The sequence below is a fragment of the Podarcis cretensis genome (genome assembly GCF_951804945.1).
Source record: "Podarcis cretensis genome assembly, chromosome: 2".
Taxonomy (NCBI): domain Eukaryota; kingdom Metazoa; phylum Chordata; class Lepidosauria; order Squamata; family Lacertidae; genus Podarcis; species Podarcis cretensis.
In genome coordinates, this window is record NC_137171.1 from 111,296,868 (window position 1) to 111,317,531 (window position 20,664).

General features: G+C 48.9%; 2 long non-coding RNA genes and 1 pseudogene across 3 annotated transcripts; 1 reads left to right on the forward strand and 2 right to left on the reverse strand.

The window, feature by feature from the left end:
- The first annotated feature begins 8,133 nt into the window (after nucleotides 1-8,133).
- Nucleotides 8,134-16,414, forward strand: LOC307209190. The gene is made up of 2 exons (XR_013835401.1): nucleotides 8,134-9,355; nucleotides 15,505-16,414. It is a non-coding gene; the product is annotated as an uncharacterized lncRNA (long non-coding RNA).
- Nucleotides 8,206-11,898, reverse strand: LOC307209284. Its single transcript, XR_013835511.1, has 3 exons — nucleotides 11,811-11,898; nucleotides 10,633-11,113; nucleotides 8,206-8,239 (listed from the first exon to the last, which is right to left on the reverse strand). It is a non-coding gene; the product is annotated as an uncharacterized lncRNA (long non-coding RNA).
- LOC307209067 (large ribosomal subunit protein eL32 pseudogene) lies at nucleotides 9,651-10,431 on the reverse strand (annotated as a pseudogene). The gene has a single exon. The product of its transcript is annotated as a large ribosomal subunit protein eL32 pseudogene (transcript).
- Nucleotides 16,415-20,664: the final 4,250 nt, after the last annotated feature.

The following is a 20,664-nucleotide window of genomic DNA, read 5'->3' on the forward strand; positions in this document are numbered from 1 at the left end:
CGCCTAGGGCTTGCCGATTGAAAGGTCGGCGGTTCGAATCCCTGCGGCGGGGTGCGCTCCCGCTGCTCGGTCCCAGCGCCTGCCAACCTAGCAGTTCGAAAGCACCTCCGGGTGCAAGTAGATAAATAGGGACCGCTTACCAGCGGGAAGGTAAACGGCGTTTCCGTGTGCGGCTCTGGCTCGCCAGAGCAGCGATGTCACGCTGGCCACGTGACCCGGAAGTGTCTCCGGACAGCGCTGGCCCCTGGCCTCTTAAGTGAGATGGGCGCACAACCCCAGAGTCTGTCAAGACTGGCCCGTACGGGCAGGGGTACCTTTACCTTTACCTTTAAGCTGCATCAAAAGCTGCATGTTGAAATAAAAGATCTCTCCATCTCTCCATCCAATCCCCTCTTCAAATCTGGGAATTTCTCTCGTGGGCTTGCTTTCATTTCTCAGAAAAGAAGGGAAGATGGGGGAGGTTGTGTGTTGAACTTTTAGGGGGGAAACACTAAAAAACTTTTAGGGTGGAACGCCCTCCCACCAGATGTCAAAGAGAACAACAACTACCAGACTTTTAGAAGACATCTGAAGGCAGCCTTCTTTAGGGAAGTTTTTAATGTTTGATGTATTACAGTATTTTAATATTTTTTGGAAGCCGCCCAGAGTGACTGGGGAAGCCCAGCCACATGGGCAGGGTCTAAATAAATTGTTGTTGTTGTTGTTGTTGTTGTTAAGGCAGTGGAGCTACACAAATGCTGGGAACTGCCTAATTCACCTTGACATGCTTGTTAATGATGCAATCCAGTTCAGGAGGAACTTGAGCAATCTGTCATGAATCAGCCGAATTCACTCTTCTTAATCAGGCTGCACACAACCAATGTACATTCCTAGCATTTGCAAATAGTCTCTGGATATTCTGCAAATATTTGATGCTCAGTTATCCACATCAAATATTCCAAGAGTTGTGAAATTTCATTGCGTTGTGTTGCATTTCAAAATTAGGGTTTATTTTTGTTTTTTTTTTAAGTCACTGTCAGAGCTGCCTCCAGGTCCCAGCTCACAGAGGACCAACGCTAGGCTGTAGTTATGTACAAAAGTCTTTATTGAGATTCAGTTTCCATTTTAAAGCCGCAGCGTGCAGCTCTACGTCTCGACCTTAGATCGGCGAAGTCCCGTCTGAGTCTCCTCCCCTTCCACACCAGTTTAAGACCCTCGCCTTGCTCCACCTCTTCCTAAGTTCCTTTCTCCTCTGGGCCCTCCTGCCCGCTAGGGTCTCATCCTTCCTGGACTCCTCTGACGCTGACCCTGACGATTCTTGCCCCTCCTTCCGGCGGGCTTTAGGACCTGGTTCCCTATCCGGGCTACCTTCTGTGCCGCTTGCCTGTACCTTTGAACTTGGCGCGCGCGCCCAGCCTGCAACTTTCCTCTTGACCGTTAACTCGCTCTCCGATGGAGGCGTGGCCAACCCTGACTCATCTTCTCTCGCTGGTGGTGCATATGTGGGCTCTGACACCTGGAACTCCTCCCCCCCACTGCACTCTGGTGGGGAAGCTGTTCCTGATTTCCAACTGCTGCTCTGGGAGTCCCCGCTGGCCCCTTGCTTCTGGGGTGTCCCCCTTGGCTCGCCCCTTGCCCTGCCCATCGGCGCCCCCTTCTGTGAATCTTCCGATTCGCTGGAGAGGCTCATGGAATCTCTCGAACTGCTGTCATATTCTCCTACGCTGCCCTCGGATTGCTCCCCCTCGCTCTCCATCTCTTCTCCTCCCTGCGCTCCCGCTGAGTCCCTGACATCCATCCCCCCCTCGAAGCCCCCCCTTCCCCCCTCCCTCTCTTCTGGCGTGGGTTCTGGGTGCTCCAATGCTGTGGGGGTGCATGCCGGATACCGGTCTTTCCCCCTGGCATGCTGCCAGTCCGTGACGAGTACATCGACGTCGCTCTCCTCCGCTTCCATCTCGTTGCCTGCGTGCTCGAACCCAGGGTCCTCCCCCAACCCGTCCATGCCCCCTTGTTCCCCCATTTCCTCTGGGGAGTCTGCGTGCCAGGGCCCTCTGAGCAGTCCCCTGCGCCACTCCTCCTCGGGTTGAGTGTCCCACCAATAAGAGCGTTCCGCACCCAAGTCTGAGACCGACCCCTCCGGCGAGGTAGTCTCTGGAACTGTCTCCTCAGCCGAGGAGAACCCCTGAAACGTACTGGCTGAGAGTGTGGGGGTGAAAAGATATTCGTCAAAATAATCCTCCGGCATGGGCCTGTGTGGGAAGAGTGCGTGGAACTCGTCTTTGAGGTAGTGCTCCTCCACCGCATAGTACGGCACCCAGCTGTTGGCGCTGGTCGGGGCACCTTCCCTTGCGATGAGATATTCGACCCCCTCTTCCCCCCATCTCGAGTCCAAAATCTCCGTCACCTCGTTGAGTGGCCCCGCCCTCGGCGACCCCCCTGTCCTGGGTGCGTCACTAAGCGGACTGGGAGCCGTCCCTGGCTCCTGAAACCTGTGAGGTGCCTTGTAGGGCGTTAGCACCGATCTATGAAAGACCGGGTGCATTCTGGAACCCTCCGGTAGTGTCAAACGGAAAGCCACTGGGTTGATCTGTGCCTCGACTAGGTAAGGGCCCAGCTGCTTGTGTCCTAGCTTCTTCTTAGCTAAGGATCTGGCCGGCACTGCCTGGGCCGCTAACCAGACCCAGTCCCCTACCCGTATGTCCTCCCCCACTCTTCTGTGTTTGTCTGCTTGCACCTTGTATGCGTGTTTTGCTAGGTCTAACTGTCTACGGAGCTGTTCATGGACCTCCTGTAACTCCTCTGCCAATGCCTCTGCTCCCTGCGGCTCCCCCTCCCCCTCTTTCTCTAAGCCCGGGAAGGTCCTGGGATGTCGCCCATTGTTGGCGAAAAACGGTGTCACCCCCGTGGACACGTGTTGTGTGTTGTTGTAGGCAAACTCGGCCAGGGGCAGGTAGTCCACCCAGGTCGAGGGCTGCTGGTTAGCGTAGCATCTCAGGTACTGCTGCATGATGGCGTTGACCCTCTCCGCTTGTCCGTTGGTCTGCGGGTGTCTTGCCGACGCTAGGTTGACCTTGACGTTCAGGATTCCCATCAGCTTCCGCCAGAAACTCGAGATGAACTGGCGCCCCCGGTCGGACAGGATAGACCGTGGCAGGCCGTGCACCTTGAACACGTGGTCTATGAACAGCTTGGCTGTCTGTTCCGCTGTGGCCACCTTCCCGCAAGGAATGAAGTGCGCCATCTTGGTGAACATGTCGACTACCACGAGTACTGCTGTTTTGCCCCTCGAGCTGGGCAGGTCAGTGACAAAGTCCAAGGCCACCCTCTCCCACGGTTCGGACGGGGTCTGTAGCGGTTCTAACAGTCCCGCCGGCGGTCTGTGTACTGGTTTGGCCCTTTGGCATGTGTCGCACCTCGTGACGTAATCCGCGACTTCTCCCCGCATCTTGGGCCACCAAAAGTCTCTGGCTACTAATTCCACCGTCTTTTCCTTGCCGAAATGTCCGGCGCTGGGTGCGTCGTGTAGCTGTTGCAGTACTGTCGCGCGGAGTTCATCTCCCGGTACGTAGATGGCCCCCTTGCGGAGGAGCAGTCCGTCGCGTATCTGGAACTCGTCGTCCTTCGCCGTGCCGCTGCGCACCTCCTCCATCTCGGATCGCGCAAAGGAATCTGTTCGCAGCTCGCGTCGTATCGCTTCCAGGTCTACGGTGGCTGAAGCGCATGCCCACGCCTTGGGTGCGAAAATGTGTTTGGCCGCTACCGGTGCTGCTCCCTCCAGATACTGCGGCTTCCTGGATAGCGCATCAGCCATGATGTTGTTGTCTCCGGGGATATATTCTATCCTGAAGTCGAAATCCGCAAAGAACTCCGCCCAGCGGATGTGTCTCTGGTTCAGGAACCGCGCCGTGCGCCAGTACTCCAGGTTCTTATGGTCCGTGCGAACTTGCACCGTGTGTTTGGCTCCGATGAGGAAGTGCCGCCACGCCTTGAATGCTGCATGAATGGCCAGCAACTCTCTGTCCCAGATGGTGTAGTTCTGCTCCGACTTGCTGAGTTTCCTGGAGTAGAAAGCACACGGCCTCCAATCCCCTTGCAGGTCTTGCTGCAACAGGACTGCCCCCACGGCTCTGTCGGAGGCATCCGTCTCCACCCTCATGGGTTTGCTGGGGTTCACATGCAGCAGTTGTTCCTCGGAAGCGAAAAGACGTTTGAGTTTCTGAAAAGACTGCTCCGCCTGCTCCGTCCAGATGAACTTCTTCTTCTTGGAGCTGAGGGTGTCCGTGATGGCCGCCGTCTGCATAGCAAAACCCTTGATGAACTTGCGATAAAAGTTAGCAAAGCCGACAAACCTCTGGACCTCCTTCCGATTGCGCGGGCTCTTCCAGTCCAGTACTGATCGTACCTTGGCGCTGTCCATGGCGATTCCCTTGTCGGACAGCTTGTAGCCCAGGAAATCCACCTCCGTCATGTCGAACTGGCATTTCTCCAGTTTGGCGTAAAGCCTGTGCTCCCGTAGTCTTTGCAGGACTTCCTTGACATCTCTCTCGTGAGCCGCCTGCGATTCCGAGAAGATCAGAATGTCGTCCAGGAAGCAGACGCACTTCTTGTAGAGGAGCCCCGCTAACACGTGATGCATGAAGGCTTGGAAGCAGTGGGAGCCATTTTGTAAACCGAAAGGCATAACCCTATACTCATAGGTGCCCAAGGGCGTGAACATGGCCGTCTTCCACTCGTCGCCCTCCCGCATGCGTATAAGATTGTACGCCCCGCGTAGATCCAGCTTGGTGAAGATGCGTCCCTTCCTCACCGTCGCGAGCAAGTCGTCGATCTTGGGCATCGGGAAAGCCGTGGGCTTGGTTTTCGAGTTTAAAATTCTGAAATCAACTACCAGCCTCTTTTGGGGCGTGTCTTTTTTCTTCACAAAGAACACAGGACTGCCCCCCACTGCTTTGGATTCTCGGATGAATCCCCGCTTCAAATTGTGATCTATGAACTCCCTGAGCTCTTGCAGTTCGTCTTCAGACATGGAGTACAGTTTCCCGGTCGGCAGCGTTGCCCCCGGCAGGAGGTCAATCTTGCAGTCGTAGGGTCTGTGGGGAGGCAGCTTGTCCGCTTCCTTCTCGCAGAAGACCTCCAAAAACGCCTTGTACTTGTCGGGTACCACTTGCAGCATGCCCAGTTGTAGCTGTGGGTCATCCTCTTGCCCCTCGTCCTCCTGGTTAGTCATGATGCAATGTTCTGCGCAGTAGGAGGAGCAGAAGGTCAATTTACGCTGGTACCATGCCAATGCCGGGCTGTGCCTGTCCAACCAGCTCATGCCCAACACTATGGGCGTGTCTGACAGGTGGGTGACGTTGAAGCTGATGACTTCGCGGTGATTTCCAATGCGCATCACCATTGGCGGCATTTGCTGTACCACCTGTCCCCCCAGCAATTCTCTTCCATCGACTGTCACTACTTTCAGGGGCATCGTGGCAGGCAGGAGCGCTATGCTATGTTGCTTGATGAAATCCACTCCTATAAAGTCTGCATTGCTACCAGAGTCAATGGTAATAGGCACTTCCATGGTGAGCCCATTGGGAAGCTGGAGTGTTGCGGTGAGCTGCACCACTGGTTTGGGCGGGAGGGGGTCTGTGGGCTGTAAGATTCCTGGGGACTGCTTCACTGATTCGTCTGGCTGGGCCCCAGCGGCTCTGCTTCCAGCCAGACTTCGTCGTTTCCCTGCTGCGGTTCCCTCTGCTGAGCTGCTTCTGTTACTTTTGCTGAGGCTGCATTGTGCTTGTGGAGCCTCTGGGGGCACTCTTTTGCCATATGCTGAGCACTTTCGCAGATGTAACACGTCCTGTTCCCTCTAGGAGGCTTCACCTTGGCTGCTCCTGGTGTGAGGGCTCTGGTCGCTGACTGAGCCTTGGCACCACCTATCTCCATCGGCTCCTCTCCCCCTCCCAGTGGAGGCGTGGATTGAGCGCGCGCTGAGTCTCTGGGGAAGAAAGGAGGTGCCCTTGCTGGCGTGCGTCCCCAACGCCCTTCATCTTTGCTCCAGGGATGTTCTTCTAGCCGCACACCAATCGTCAGCGCCTTCTGGACCACTTCTTGAGTGCTCCTCGGTCTCTCCCCCCTTGCGATTTCGTCTTTCACAGCCCCGTTGAGCCCCTCCCAGAACAGGTCCCTGACGGACGCTGAGTCTTTTTCCCATCCCAGCACGTTGACCAATGCAAAAAAGCAGGAATGATATTACTGTAATGATATTACAGTGGCTCTGCCTTGTTTCAAACCGTGAATCTCTTTTCTAGCGACATCCACATCTATCTCCGATAAAAAACAATCGTCCATTGCCTTAATGAAGGCTTTTGCGTTTTGGAGGGCTGGATCATTATCTCTCCACAGATTGCGCAACCACGCTTTAGCTTCTCCATGGAGATGCGTTAGTATGAAGCCTACTTTCTCCTGCTCATCTCTAAAGTCCTTCTCCAGCAACTTTAGCGCAAAAACTACGTCTGCTCTGAAGTTAGGATATTGCTGCAGACTCCCATCGAAATGCGACACCAGGCTCCCCCCTCTCTTCCCGAGCCCGATCCCTTCTGATTTGGCTCCCGGTGGCCCCTGTTTAGTCAACATTTCCAACCTGTTTTGCAGATCCTTGCAGACAGCATCTGATTCCTCTTCTCTCCTCCTTGCCGCTCGTATTTCTGCGTTGAGTTGTACCACGGCATCTTGCAAAGCTGCCAGTCGTTCTTCTGTAGTCATCTTGTGTTGCTTTTGTGAGCTCGCGAAGCACCAATCTTCGCCCCTCGCTGCGTCCTCTCACGTTGCGAGGTTCTTTGAAATTTGAGACGGGACTTACTGTCAGAGCTGCCTCCAGGTCCCAGCTCACAGAGGACCAACGCTAGGCTGTAGTTATGTACAAAAGTCTTTACTGAGATTCAGTTTCCATTTTAAAGCCGCAACGTGCAGCTCTACGTCTCGACCTTAGATCGGCGAAGTCCCGTCTGAGTCTCCTCCCCTTCCACACCAGTTTAAGACCCTCGCCTTGCTCCACCTCTTCCTAAGTTCCTTTCTCCTCTGGGCCCTCCTGCCCGCTAGGGTCTCATCTTTCCTGGACTCCTCTGACGCTGACCCTGACGATTCTTGCCCCTCCTTCCGGCGGGCTTTAGGACCTGGTTCCCTATCCGGGCTACCTTCTGTGCCGCTCGCCTGTACCTTTGAACTTGGCGCGCGCGCCCAGCCTGCAACTTTCCTCTTGACCGTTAACTCGCTCTCCGATGGAGGCGTGGCCAACCCTGACTCATCTTCTCTCGCTGGTGGTGCATATGTGGGCTCTGACACCTGGAACTCCTCCCCCCCACTGCGCTCTGGTGGGGAAGCTGTTCCTGATTTCCAACTGCTGCTCTGGGAGTCCCCGCTGGCCCCTTGCTTCTGGGGTGTCCCCCTTGGCTCGCCCCTTGCCCTGCCCATCGGCGCCCCCTTCTGTGAATCTTCCGATTCGCTGGAGAGGCTCATGGAATCTCTCGAACTGCTGTCATATTCTCCTACGCTGCCCTCGGATTGCTCCCCCTCGCTCTCCATCTCTTCTCCTCCCTGCGCTCCCGCTGAGTCCCTGACAGTCGCACTCTATTTTCTTATGTGCACTCATGAGATCAGCTCTTCTAGATGGTACAAGGAGTAGCCAGTATACCATCAAAGTACAATGCTGGGGATCATCGAAGAAACCAACTTTATTTCTTGGTTGTTACAATCTGGAAAAAAAACACCCCATTAGAACCGTCAGCAACAGCAACAAATGGACCATTAACTCTATCAAGTGAGCCATTTCTTTTCTTCTTAAAACGAAACCATGGTACAGTGGTACCTCTGAATGCGAATGGGATCCGTTCCGGAGGCCAGTTAACAACATGAAAAGACTACAAGGAGAAGCACTGTATCTGTGCAGGTGCACGTGATTTGGTGTTCGTGTGCATGCGCGAAGTGCGATTTATCGCTGCTGTGCATGCGCGAGTGGCGAAACACGGAAGTAACCCTTTCCTGTACTTCTGGGTCGCCACGGGACGCAACCTGAAAAAACGTAACATGAAGCAAATGTAACATGAGGTATGACTGTATAAGATTTTAGAGGAGGGAAAGATAGCCAAAAGCTGTGTTTACAAATACAGTGGTACCTCAAGTTAAGTACTTAATTCGTTCTGGAGGTCTGTTCTTAACCTGAAACTGTTCTTAACCTGAAGCACTACTTTAGCTAATGGGGCCTCCTGCTGCCGCCGCACTGCCGGAGCACGATTTCTGTTCTTATCCTGAAGCAAAGTTCTGAACTCAAGGTAATATTTCTGGGTTAGCGGAGTGTGTAACCTGAAGCGTATGTAACCTGAAGTGTATGTAACCCGAGGTACCACTGTAGATCACTAATAAATGAACTTCATAAGGCAAATATAACTACACCCTATTATGCTGGCTAGCTTCATCCCCTGCCGTGCTAGTAGCTCAGCCTGGGCTTGGATCCCTTCCCCATCTCCAGATCTCTCTAAGCATCCTACAATTGGTAGCAGAACCAGCTGGTTCCCAGGATGCAGAGCTCCATCGCAACCCAACATGGTAGCCGAAGAATCTCCATGGCGACCAGCCAGAGGTAAGTGAACTGGCCCACCTAGGCCTCTATGTCAGTAAACACAGGGAGGCCTAGGCAATCTACATTTGGAATAAGGAAATTCAAAAAGTTCCTGGGAGGTTGAGGCGAGAGGGAGGAGATCCCAGGAGATCCACCTGCATGTTTAAAGAGACAAAAATAAAACAACAAAACCCCTGCCCAGCCTTACATCTGATCATCCTATTGAAACTTTGCCCTCATCCCATGTTTAATCTCCTGGATGGAGGCTTTTTTGGGGGTGGGGTAGGGTTCCGGCAAGTTCCGGATGGAAAAAAAAAGCCTTGGTTATACATGAATTTACAAATCAATGAAATAAAAGTAAGCAGCGCCTTGAACTGAGCTCAGGAAAGGAGAGCGCATGCACAGTTCTGAGCATTGGCAAAAAGTGTACATTCAACAGTCATAATGAAACCGGTGGCCTAATAGCTGACATCACTAAGCAAACGAAAACCTTCCTCCGATCTTTTCTTGCAGCGCAGTCAACAGTCAGAACCCAAATAATCAGATGATTCATTGTTAGCTTTGGTTCGCCGCCTTCAGTGATCTTACGGATCAGGGATCTCACAGCCTGCATTGTTGTCATCAAGTCAAAGTCTGGAGAACATCTGGCAACCAGTCCAGGAGCACTTGGGGTGAGCCCAAGAATGTGAGATTTCAGAAAGCAAAAGAGCATTTGCGGTTTTCACAGGAAAGCCTGAAAATATGTGAACCATATCTTATTTGAGGCTATAAGCAGAGGTGATGATGCATACACAACACAAAGACTCGCTCTTCCCCACAATTTCAGTTGCCTGTGACAAGGCGTTCTGAGTTATGCGCAAACTATTAAGTAGTGGGTGGACATAGCAGATGACATAGGAGATTTCTCCAAGTAGTTCTTTATAAGTAAGCTGGAACCGAACTGAACAGCAAACAGCTCAGCCGGCCTGCTTTTATAGGCAGCCAGCTGTCAACATTGTAACAACAACAGCCCAGGTTTCCCACCTAAATTAACTGACGTGGACCTGAGTGAAAACTATCTACACAATCCCCCCTGGTGGCCAGGGTGAGATCTTCAATACATAACACAATGTTATATATTTGCTTATTATGCCTGATAGATTCTCTTTCAGCTAGTCGTAAGGAGGAGTAAGGAGCTATAGAGCACAAAAAGCTGAATAGGAAAGTTCTCTACACATCTGATCAATATTTTCTGTACTAAGAAATGCAGACTGACAGGATTCCACTCCAGTTGGTTTCTGCATGTGGAACCAGCGAGAGACGGACCATTTTATCCTTATTAAATATGGATTTATTTATTTTTAGTGTTGCAGCACCCATACTTAGGAACTCACTAATTTTTTAAAAAACTTTTTGACATTTCATTAAATACAATTGTACAAGAGCAACTCTTTATTCATTCTCCTCACTGTGAAGTCTGGCAGTTGGCTAGGTAATTTTGATAGCAAGCTGAGCTGCTCTTTCAACAATGACTTTCCAATCCTTGGACGAAACATTGTGAGAAATCTCTGCGCCGTAGGACTTGTCACTCATCATCGGCACCTCCGGCTCTTTGACACTGTGGACAAAGAATTTTCTGAATCCTGAAGGCAACATGTGCTTTGTCTTCTTATTACTGCCTAGCCCAATGTTGGGCCTCAAGATTTGGCCCTGGAACCTTCTGCAGACTCTGTTGTCAATACCTGCGAGCTTTAACCAGCCAGTTACGCTGAATCATAGTGATCAGACTGATGGCAGATGAACTTCTTGATCCTCTTTTTGATTATTTTAGACTTAGTGAGAGGTCTGAGGGCCAGCATAATGTCTGCTAGAGAATGGCAGGACCCAAACAGATAGAGAGCACAGAGAGGAAGTGGAACTCCCTGCCTATTGATTTCAGGCATTATGTTTTATATATATAGTGGTACCTCGCGTTAAGTACTTAATTCGTTCCAGAGGTCCGTACTTAACCTGAAACTGTTCTTAACCTGAAGCACCACTTTAGCTAATGGGGCCTCCTGCTGCTGCCGCGCCACCAGAGCACAATTTCTGTTCTCATCCTGAAGCAAAGTTCTTAACCCGAGGTAATATTTCTGGGTTAGCGGAGTCTGTAACCTGAAGCGTATGTAACCTGAAGCGTATGTAACCCGAGGTACCACTGTACTGTTAAGCCACTCAGAGTGGCTGGGGAAACCCAGCCAGATGGGCGGGGTATAAATAATAAAACTATTATTATTATTACTACTCTTTCCACACCTGCTGAAAGCAATTTAGTCTAGGCAAACCTATCTGAGCATGTGGAAGCTGCCATGTGTTTGTATGTGTTTATCATTAATTGTTTTTGAATGTTGTTGTTTTTAACTATTCTTTTAACTGATAATCTTATTGGTTTGTTCTTTTTGGGAACTGCTTTGAGGTTTTTGTGATAATCAAGCAGTATATAAATGTGGCATAAGTAAACTGCTTCACCTCAAGCTGCATAACAACAGTAACAACAGTTTTATTATTTGCACCCTGCTCATCTGACTGGGTGGTCAGAATCTCAACATAAAAAAAAAACGAAGATCATGGCCACTGGGCCCATCACCTCCTGGCAAATAGAAGGGGAAGAAATGGAAGCAGTGAGAGATTTTACATTCTTGGGCTCCATGATCACTGCAGATGGTGACAGCAGTCATGAAATTAAAAGATGCCTGCTCCTTGGGAGAAAGGCGATGGCAAACCTAGACAGCATCCTAAAAAGCAGAGACACCACCTTGCCAACAAAGGTCCATATAGTTAAAGCTATGATTTTCCCAGTAGTGATGGATGGAAGTGAGAGCTGGACCATAAAGAAGGCTGATCGCTGAAGAATTGATGCTTTTGAATTATGGTGCTGGAGGAGACACTTGAGAGTCCCAAGAAGATCAAAGCTCTCCATTCTTAAGGAAATCAGCCCTGAGTGCTCACTGGAAGGACAGATCCTGAAGCTGAGGCTCCAATACTTTGGCCACCTCATGAGAAGAGAAGACTCCCTGGAAAAGACCCTGGTGTTGGGAAAGATGGAGGGCACAAGGAGAAGGGGACAACCAAGGACGAGATGGTTGGACAGTGTTCTCGAAGCTACCAGCATGAGTTTGATCAAACTGAGGGAGGCAATGGAAGACAGGAGTGCCTGGCGTGCTCTGCTCCATAGGGTCACGAAGAGTCGGACATGACAAAACGACTAAACAACGACATCTGACTGGGTTGCCCCAGCCACTATGGGCGTCTTCCAGCATATATAAAAACATAACAAAACATTAAACATTAAAAACTCCCCTCAGATGTCTTCTAAAAGTCATACGGTAACTTGGCCTAGCCCTGTTTTCTTCACACTCTTCAGACATTCAGGGGCAAGGAAAATGTATCTCATTAGCGAGAATTACAAACCTCTGTCTCAAAGCTGCTGTGGCCTCTTTGGGAGTTTTTCACTTGTAAGGCTTTAAGTCATTCTTGCTTCAATTGCTCTGTAAGTCGAAGATAAAAAACTGCATTGGCTGGGATGCCCACTTGCATTACAAACGCATTTCCACTGCTTTGTAATCCTCATTGCAATCATCAGACATTAATATAAATGAAAACGTAAACCTTAAGTATAAAAGTGGCCATGCAATGCAACCTAAGCCCGTTTAATTAGACATGAGCCCCTTGGGTAAATTTGCTTTGGATTAAGAGACTGAATATTAGTGTGGACTTTGGGAGCAATCTGCTTAGTCAACTGCATGATGTTGACAGCGAAGCCGACAAATTTGCCATGCAAATACTCACAATCTAGTTTGTCTCATAAGGTGTTGCAGAGCTCATCTTGGCAGGCATTTGGCCAGGGCAACCCCATTCTGAGCCATAATGCACCATGCATGAATCAGCAAGGATCACCAGGGTTTCCCCCTTCCATGGCCTCACTAGTTTAAACTGGAGCCAACCTTACGCCCGGTGTTGCACACCAGCACACACAAAAAAGTACTTTGGACATGATGATGACATGATCTCATCGGTCTCTTAGCAAAATCCTTCTACGACCCCTCGACATTTCTAATGACGGCTTACAGGGGCAGTACTTTAACATTTGCTTCTAAATTGAAAATTTGACACTCGCCACTTTTGAGACATATCAAGCCAGTGTGGTGTACCGGTTAAGAGCAGTGGATTTGTAATCTGGTGAACCGGGTTCGCGTCTCCGCTCCTCCACATGCAGCTGCTGGGTGACCTTGGGCTAGTCACACTTCTCTGAAGTCTCTCAGCCTCACTTGCCTCACAGGGTATTTGTTGTGGGGGAGGAAGGGAAAAGGAGATTGTTAGCTGCTTTCAGACTCCTTCGGGTAGTGATAAAGCGGGATATCAAATCCAAACTCTTCTTCTTCTTCTCTCCCCCCCCCCCCCAATATTTCACCTCTTCACTAATCTTATCAAATTAGTTTCTCTGGAAATTTCAGATCTGCTTTCAGTACAGTTTTGGGCCAGGGGCAGCTCTTAACTGTAAGCTCCTTGGGGAGAGAACCTACACTTCTTCTTCTTCTTCTTCTTCTTCTTCTTCTTCTTCTTCTTCTTCTTCTTCTTCTTCTGTTTTTATTGAGTTTTACAATTTTTACATTATACATATCAAATAACAAAAAAGAAATACAATTCTCCAATCCCAACCCCCCCAACTTCCCTCAACTTCCCTTTCCGGGTTTTTTTTTTTTTAACATATTAACTTCCCCTGCTTCCTATATTATATCTTCATTTTCAATTCTTTATATCAATATTGTTATTCTCTTCTCGTTTTAACATCATCTATGTAATTTATATATTTATTTTATTAATTGTAAGTGTTTATTCAAACCCTGCTAGTGAGTTCATTTCTTTACATTTGTTCTGTAGATACATCATCAATGGTTCCCAGTCTTTTTAAAAGTCTCTGTTGTCTTTGTCTCTGAGTCTTTCAGCTAGCTTCGCCGTTTCAGCATATTCCATCAGCTTTTCTTGCCATTGGTCTTTGGTATTTCATCACTTTTCCATCTTTGGGCTAGCATTAACCCAGCCGCGGTTGTAGCATACATAAAAAGTTTCTTCTCTTCTTTTGGCACATCTTGACCTGAAATGCCTAATAAAAAAAACTTCTGGTCTCTTACTTGTTGTTGTCGTCATTGTCATTGTTGTTAACTATTAAATACCAAAAAATATTGAAGGCACTATATGCCCATATAATAAGAATGCAAATCAAAGAGCTTCTCTACTACAGTGGTACCTCGGGTTAAGTGCTTAATTCGTTCTGGAGGTCCGTTCTTAACCTGAAACTGTTCTTAACCTGAAGCACCACTTTAGCTAATGGGGCCTCCTGCTGCCGCTGCGCCACTGGAGCACGATTTCTGTTCTCATCCTGAAGCAAAGTTCTTAACCTGAAGCACTATTTCTGGGTTAGCGGAGTCTGTAACCTGAAGCATATGTAACCTGAAGCGTATGTAACCTGAGGTACCACTGTAGTAAGTTTCCAGGGACTCCTGTTTGAGCATCTTAGTCTAACTCCTTATCACTAGCCGTGTCCTGCTGACAAACCTCTTCCCAGTGGCTATTATTGCCCTGGCTCACCTGGCTTTTCTCTGACTCAGCATCCTATGCCCTGGACAGGTCTGAGTGACTCCCCAATACGCTGACACACGTTTCCTGCCACCCCCTCCCCCAGTGGACTTTGTTAGGATGCCTGGAAAGTTGCTTCCACTGTGGGTGGAGATGGAGCTACTTGAGTAACTCCCACAGCTCTGGTTTATCTGGTCCTTGAGGGTTTATAAGCCAGGCAGAGCCCTCAAAGCACCAAAGCCGTGAGCTTCCCAGAGGAGTGACTACTGCTTTCCTGAGGGAGCCAAAGACAACATCTCTCAGCCTTTAGGTATAGCCATTATCCTGGGTATCAGAGTGGGCTTGGGGGTACTGTAGTGTATTTGACAGTAAAGGTATTTAAATTTCTATAATATAAATGATTCAGTGGAACAGCTCTGAGCAGTTATATTTGCAGTTTTTATGGTTTTTAGATCTTTTTAAAATAATAATAATAGCAAGGATAAAGACTCCTAACAATATATTATGTTATTAATATAAGGAGGAGTGTAACAAGAAATAAATACATGGCTACGTTTTATCTTAGCGATTAATATTTCTAACAGTGATGAAGAGAGTTCATTATTTTCCTACAAAGGTATTGGCTTGCAGTGACTTCTAGTGAAATATGTTAGCATGTGCTGTTTAACTGCAGGGAGGTCATTTCTGAGCATAAGATGGCTGTTTGGATAACTGGCTACTTGCAAAAATGTGGGATTAAAGGGCTTCCTTTTTATTTTTTGGAAATAAATTTTGTTTGATTTTCAAGGATATATGCATAAAACAAAATCAATTCCGAATCCAAATATCGAGATTACTCTGAATCTCTTGACTTCCTCCCATCCCTTCCATGATACTGTTTTCCACTGCATATCAATACTTCTCCAATTTTTAGTCTTTCTAAATTATCCATACATTCTGTTACATTACAAGTGTGTTTAAACTCCTGCCCATGTTTTAACCTGCTTACAATGATCTTGTATATAAATTATAAACTTTCCCCACTCTTTTTTAAAGTTATTGTCTTCTTGGTTCCTGAGCTTCCCAATTAGTTTTCCCATTTCGCCATAGTCCATCAACTTGATTTAATCCCCCGGGGAAGGGGATTAAAGGTCTCCCTGATAGGTTTGAGTCTTTGCATATTGGAAATTAGGCAATGGTTTGAATTCAGTCTGTTTGGAAAGTACATGGTACTACAAATGCTTTTTTAAACTCTTGCATTTATGACTGCTTTGTGCTAGATTCTATCAGCACATTTTATAATCTCAGATGTTGCAAAAGATCTTCACCTTCTCCCCTTCTGGATTCTCTAGCTCTGCACCCTCCTGTGGTGGCTCAACATGTCTTCAAGTCACCCAGGGCCTGGCCCTTCCGGATCAAGAGGAGTCCCTCCTGTGCCGAAACCCGACAATCCATTGGTTCCCGTTCCAGAGAAACCTTGGCCTGTGGGACCACCCAAGCCTGAAGGTCCTCAACCACTGGGGCCTTTGGTGCCTGGGAAGCCGTGGCCAGAAGGCCCCCCTGAATCTCCTGATCCTGGATGCCTAAGGTCCCCACAACCACCAACACCTTTAGGCCCTAACAAACCACAACCGTTTCCTGGACCATCCAGTCCTCCTAAGCCACCGCTGCCTGATGATCCTTTTCTACCATCTCCTCTGATGCCTGTTGCGCCTTGGCCACCACTGCCAGAGTGGGATGATTCAGGGAAACCTCCTAAACAACCCTCTGATGAGGATTAATTTTTACACAGCCAGGTTCTCCAGGGTTCTCCTGCAGCTGATATAGAACCATACCTTCTATTTACCACACACATGTGCATTCCAGTGTCAGCAATGCGCATTCCAAGTCCAGACTGGCTCCTGTTGTAAATCTTTCCTGAATAGCTCTTGGAAGTTGAGTGACAACTGGAAAAAGAAGATAACTCACCCTGTCATTGAAGATACAATTCAGCTTTGGTGAATTGCAGAGCAAATTCCAGCTACCGTTCAATCGAACTATCCTGTAATGTTGCATTTTTACCTGAAGTGCAGTTATGTCTATTTGTTTATATGATACATGTATACATTATCTGTCTCTCTCTACCTACCTACCCAACTCTTCTGTCTATCAAGAACTATTTTCTGTAGTATGCCACCCACTTGATTACAAGCGGGAAGACAATTCTGACTGCTTCTAGCATAATAAAAGAAACTCCAAATAAAATATTTGCATTAGAAATATATATTGTTTGCTCTAATGCAATCTTCTCTGCATGTTTGCACAGCCATAATAAAACATCTGCCCAGCCCTTGCAACCATCCAAACAGTCCATTCTTCCTGGCCTGAATATTTATGGATGCACTCATGAAAGGTAGTAATTATCAAAAGGGAAGTTTTTAATGTCTGATGTTTTAATGTATTTTTAATCTTCTGTTGGAAGCCTCCCAGAGTGGCGGGGAAACCCAGCCAGATGGGTGGAGTATAAATAAACTATTATTATTACTACTACTACTACCAGTTAACAGGGCGGGTTTAGTGGCTCAGAATCTGGGCTTGCAAACCCAGTGAGTAGAGGTGTACCAAATCCATTCCAGATTTATTAGCAAATGATGATATTCTATTATTCTATCATTTATAATCACGCAAATGTCCTGTAAACAAGCATGGGTCAACTGCTACCAGCTGCTCCTTAGGGAAGAGGGTTTATAAGCCGTCTGTTGTTTAAGATAAGAGATCCATTTGCTTGTAGTTTTCCAGTCTAATTAGAAAACATGTTGCCTAGATGCGTAAGCATGATAAAATAACAGAAAGAACCAGTCATTGGCAGTTGGAAGAAACATGCAAGAGGAAGTATTTGCATATATCCCTCTGAATGAAGGAAAAGGGTTCCCCCCACCTCGAGGGCATTGGATAATGACTCCTTTGGGCACAGAAGGAATCTAACCAGACAGTCAAGTGGAAAGTGAGCTTCTTGTACCTACTAGTGGAGTAACTGCCACTTCCAGCCAGAGTTGCTTATGCACACAAGAATTTTATATTCATGTTAGCTTTGTGGAGCAATTTGCACACGCAAAGGAACGTGTGCTCAAGGTCAGCCCTACTGTTAGGCAGAATGAGGCAGCTGCCTCAGGCGGCTGGTCTTGAGGGGCTGTGGTGGAAGCCACCAGATGTTCTTCCCGGCCATACCTTTATGTAGGAGAATAGAGCTCTATGTGAGACATAGCACAGCTATAAGAGAAGAAGAAGAAGAGTTTGGATTTGATATCCTGCTTTATCACTATCCAAAGGAGTCTCAAAGCAGCTAACATTCTCTTTTCCCTTCCTCCCCCACTACTAACACTCTGTGAGGTGAGTGAGGCTGAGAGACTTCAGAGAAGTGTGACTGGCCCAAGGTCACCGAGCAGCTGCATGTGGAGGAGCGGGGAATCGAACCCAGTTCACCAGATTACGAGTCTACCGCTCTTAACCACTACACCACAGTGGCCCCCTTCTATATCTACCCTTCGGCCCCCACATGTGAGATGCTATCACAGAGATGGCGAACCTTTTAGAGACCGAGTGCCCAAACTGCAACCCGAAACCCACTTATTTATCTCAAAGTGCCAACACGGCAGTTTAACCTGAATACTGAGGTTTTAGTTTAGAAGGGGAGGTTGGCGCATCCATGTGGAGAAAGAGTGGAGCAATACAGTGGTACCTTGGTTTTTGAACAGCTTAGTTCTCGAACTACTTGGAACCCGAAAATGAGTGTTCTGGTTTTCGAACTTTGTTCAGAAGCGGAACAACAACACCCTCCCTCCTGCTCCGGAGGCACTGAGTGAGGGAAGGCTGGGCCTGGGCGGCAAGCGAGCAGGCAAGGGATGTCACCTCCCCCCCCCCCCCCGCTCCTGCTTACAGGCAAGTAGGAGTGGGATCTGGGTGCTCTGCTAGGCAGCATTGCTGCTTGCACGGGAACAGGAGCTGGATTGGGGCTGCTCAGCTGGGGAGGTGCAGGCCAGTGGCGTAGCGTGGGGGGTGCAGGGGGGGCGGCCGCACCGGGTGCAACATCTGGGGGGGCGTGCTCGCCGCCTCCAGAGTTGCCGAAGAGCGCAGGCTGTAGCAGAGCCCCATGGCAGCAGCCCAGGCAGCAGCAAGAAGAAGCTGGCAGCGGCGGCAGGTTAGGGGTTAGGGGCGCAAATTACTTGCCTTGCCCCAGGTTAGGGGGCGCAAATTGTGGCTAGTTTCAGAACTCACAGGGTTAAGGAGTTCTGAGTGACGTCTCTCCATTCCTGAGGCGTGACCAGAAGGTGGGAGTGGTTTTATCTCACTGCCTGTTTGTCTCTGCTTACGAAGGAGACAGAAGCAACATGAGCGCTTTGAGCCCAGGAAAACTGTTTTATTGTTTTACTGCATGAATAAAGACTGGAATGTATACACACTGATGTCTAAGTGTGTTTGATCTGCTAAACACCGGAGAGCAACAGCACGCTGCGAAAGAAAGCTCTGCAATTGTGGCTGACGGAGGACGGAGGATCTCGCAGCAGGGAGGCAGCTAGAAGGAAGTGTGCCGGGCTGCAGTTCAATTAGCTACGGCTAATTGGGGTCCAATCCAATTAGCTACGCCACATTTTCACACAAATTACTTGCCTTGCCCCGGGTGCTGACAACCCACGCTACGCCTACGCCGCTGGTGCAGGCTCCCTCACACTTTCCATTGAGGGGTTCGCGGCTGCACTCTCCTCAAGGGAGAAGTTTAAAGGAGCCCCCACCTCCGCATCAGATCTCCAGCAACCCCGTGAAGGCAGTCAGGCCGAATAGTTGCTGAGGTTGGGGAAGGTGGAGGCAGCATCCGAGAGCCTCTGCACCACTTGAAGGCAGCCAGGCGCTCCTCAGCTGAGCTGCCCGCTCCCTCTCCTACTTGCGGGCAAGCAGGAGCAGGGTGGGGATCTCGCAGAAATGGAGGCTTCGTGCTTCCCAGCTGAGATCTCCGCCCTTCTGCTTGCAAACAAGTAGGAGCGGGATCGGGCAGCTCCGATGGGGAGCGCAAAGCCTCCGCTCCACTTCTGAATCCACTCCCATTGTCTCCAACCAGAAGGTGTGTAAAGCCTTAACCTTGCAGCAGCAGCAGCAGGAGGAGGAGGAAGGCGGCTGCTCAGAACTCTCGGCGGCCCACCAATGTGGCAGTGCGCTTCTGAGCGCATGCAAAGCGCTGCACCCTCCCCACCCACAGTGGAGGCTCCCCAAGGGAAAATCACTCTGGAGGTTGTGGCTCTATTTTGTGTACACACACACACACACACACACACCGACGCCTCATCCAAGGCACTTCTACTCAGACACAAGTTGAGCTGAGGACTCGACGCGCTGCCCTCGCCTTCTGTGCTGGGGCGATGGCACGCGTGCCCACAGGGAGGGCTCTGATTACTCCCTTTGGCACGCGTGCCATAGGTTTACCACCACTGTGCTATCCTAATACTCATAATGAAGTAAAAGTCCAACGCCAGTCTGGTTGACTTCTGCATGAAGAATTAAAATGGGGTTATCGCGTCTTTCACCTTAGGCCGTGAAATGACTTGGGCTGGCTCTGTGTGTGCCCCATTGAAAGGACTGGGGACGGGGGGGACGGGCGTATATTAAGGGCAGAGGAAATCTGAATGCCCACCAAACATCTTTGCCTGAGATGAGTGACACTGGAAATTTTGGGTTCTATCTGTTTTTCAGGGCCTGTGGGATAGTTCAGTTGGTAGAGCACGAGACTCTCTCAATATGATTCAGGGTTGTGGGTTTGAGCCCTGCATTGCACAATTAGATTTCTGCACTGCAGCTGGTTGGACCAGATGCCCTTTGTGATCCCTTCCAGCTCTACAATTGATTCTCCACATTCCTACATCAGTTTGTGTTTCCATTTTATAAAAGTTTTTTTGTGAAAATTCATCCATGCACATTTCTCTTGATAGGCACATTTTTGTATGCACTTTTGTCTAATATACTTTTTTGTTTTTGCAAAGAGATTTTTGTAATGAAATGCAATTTTGGTATATTATTTTCACTAATATATGCAATTTTATGCATACTTTGCCCTAATATATGCATTTTTTGTATACGTTACTGGACTGGGGGACTGCATTCCAAAATCTGAAGAAGCGTGAATTTCAAAGGGTGGGGGTGTTTCGGCATGTGCATTGTTTCTGAAAGTGTGAATTAAGTAAGTTACCCTTTAAATGGCAACTGAATCCCCCCCCATCCCTAGTGCCCAGAGCAGGTGGCTCCCATTTCCATTTTTGGGGGGTCAGAATTCTCTAATGTAAAGAAAGCGCACTGAGCCAATAGCAGCACCTGTTGTGAGCATCACTCACCAAACATTAGAGGGCTAAGATACACCCAGAATGATTGGTCATGGGGTGTCAGCGGTGCTGGGGTTTAATCAAACCTTCATACCCAGCAGGCATAACTCACCTTGCATGCTGGCACAGAATGTCAAGGCCAAGGCACCAGTGTGCTATTAAAACCCT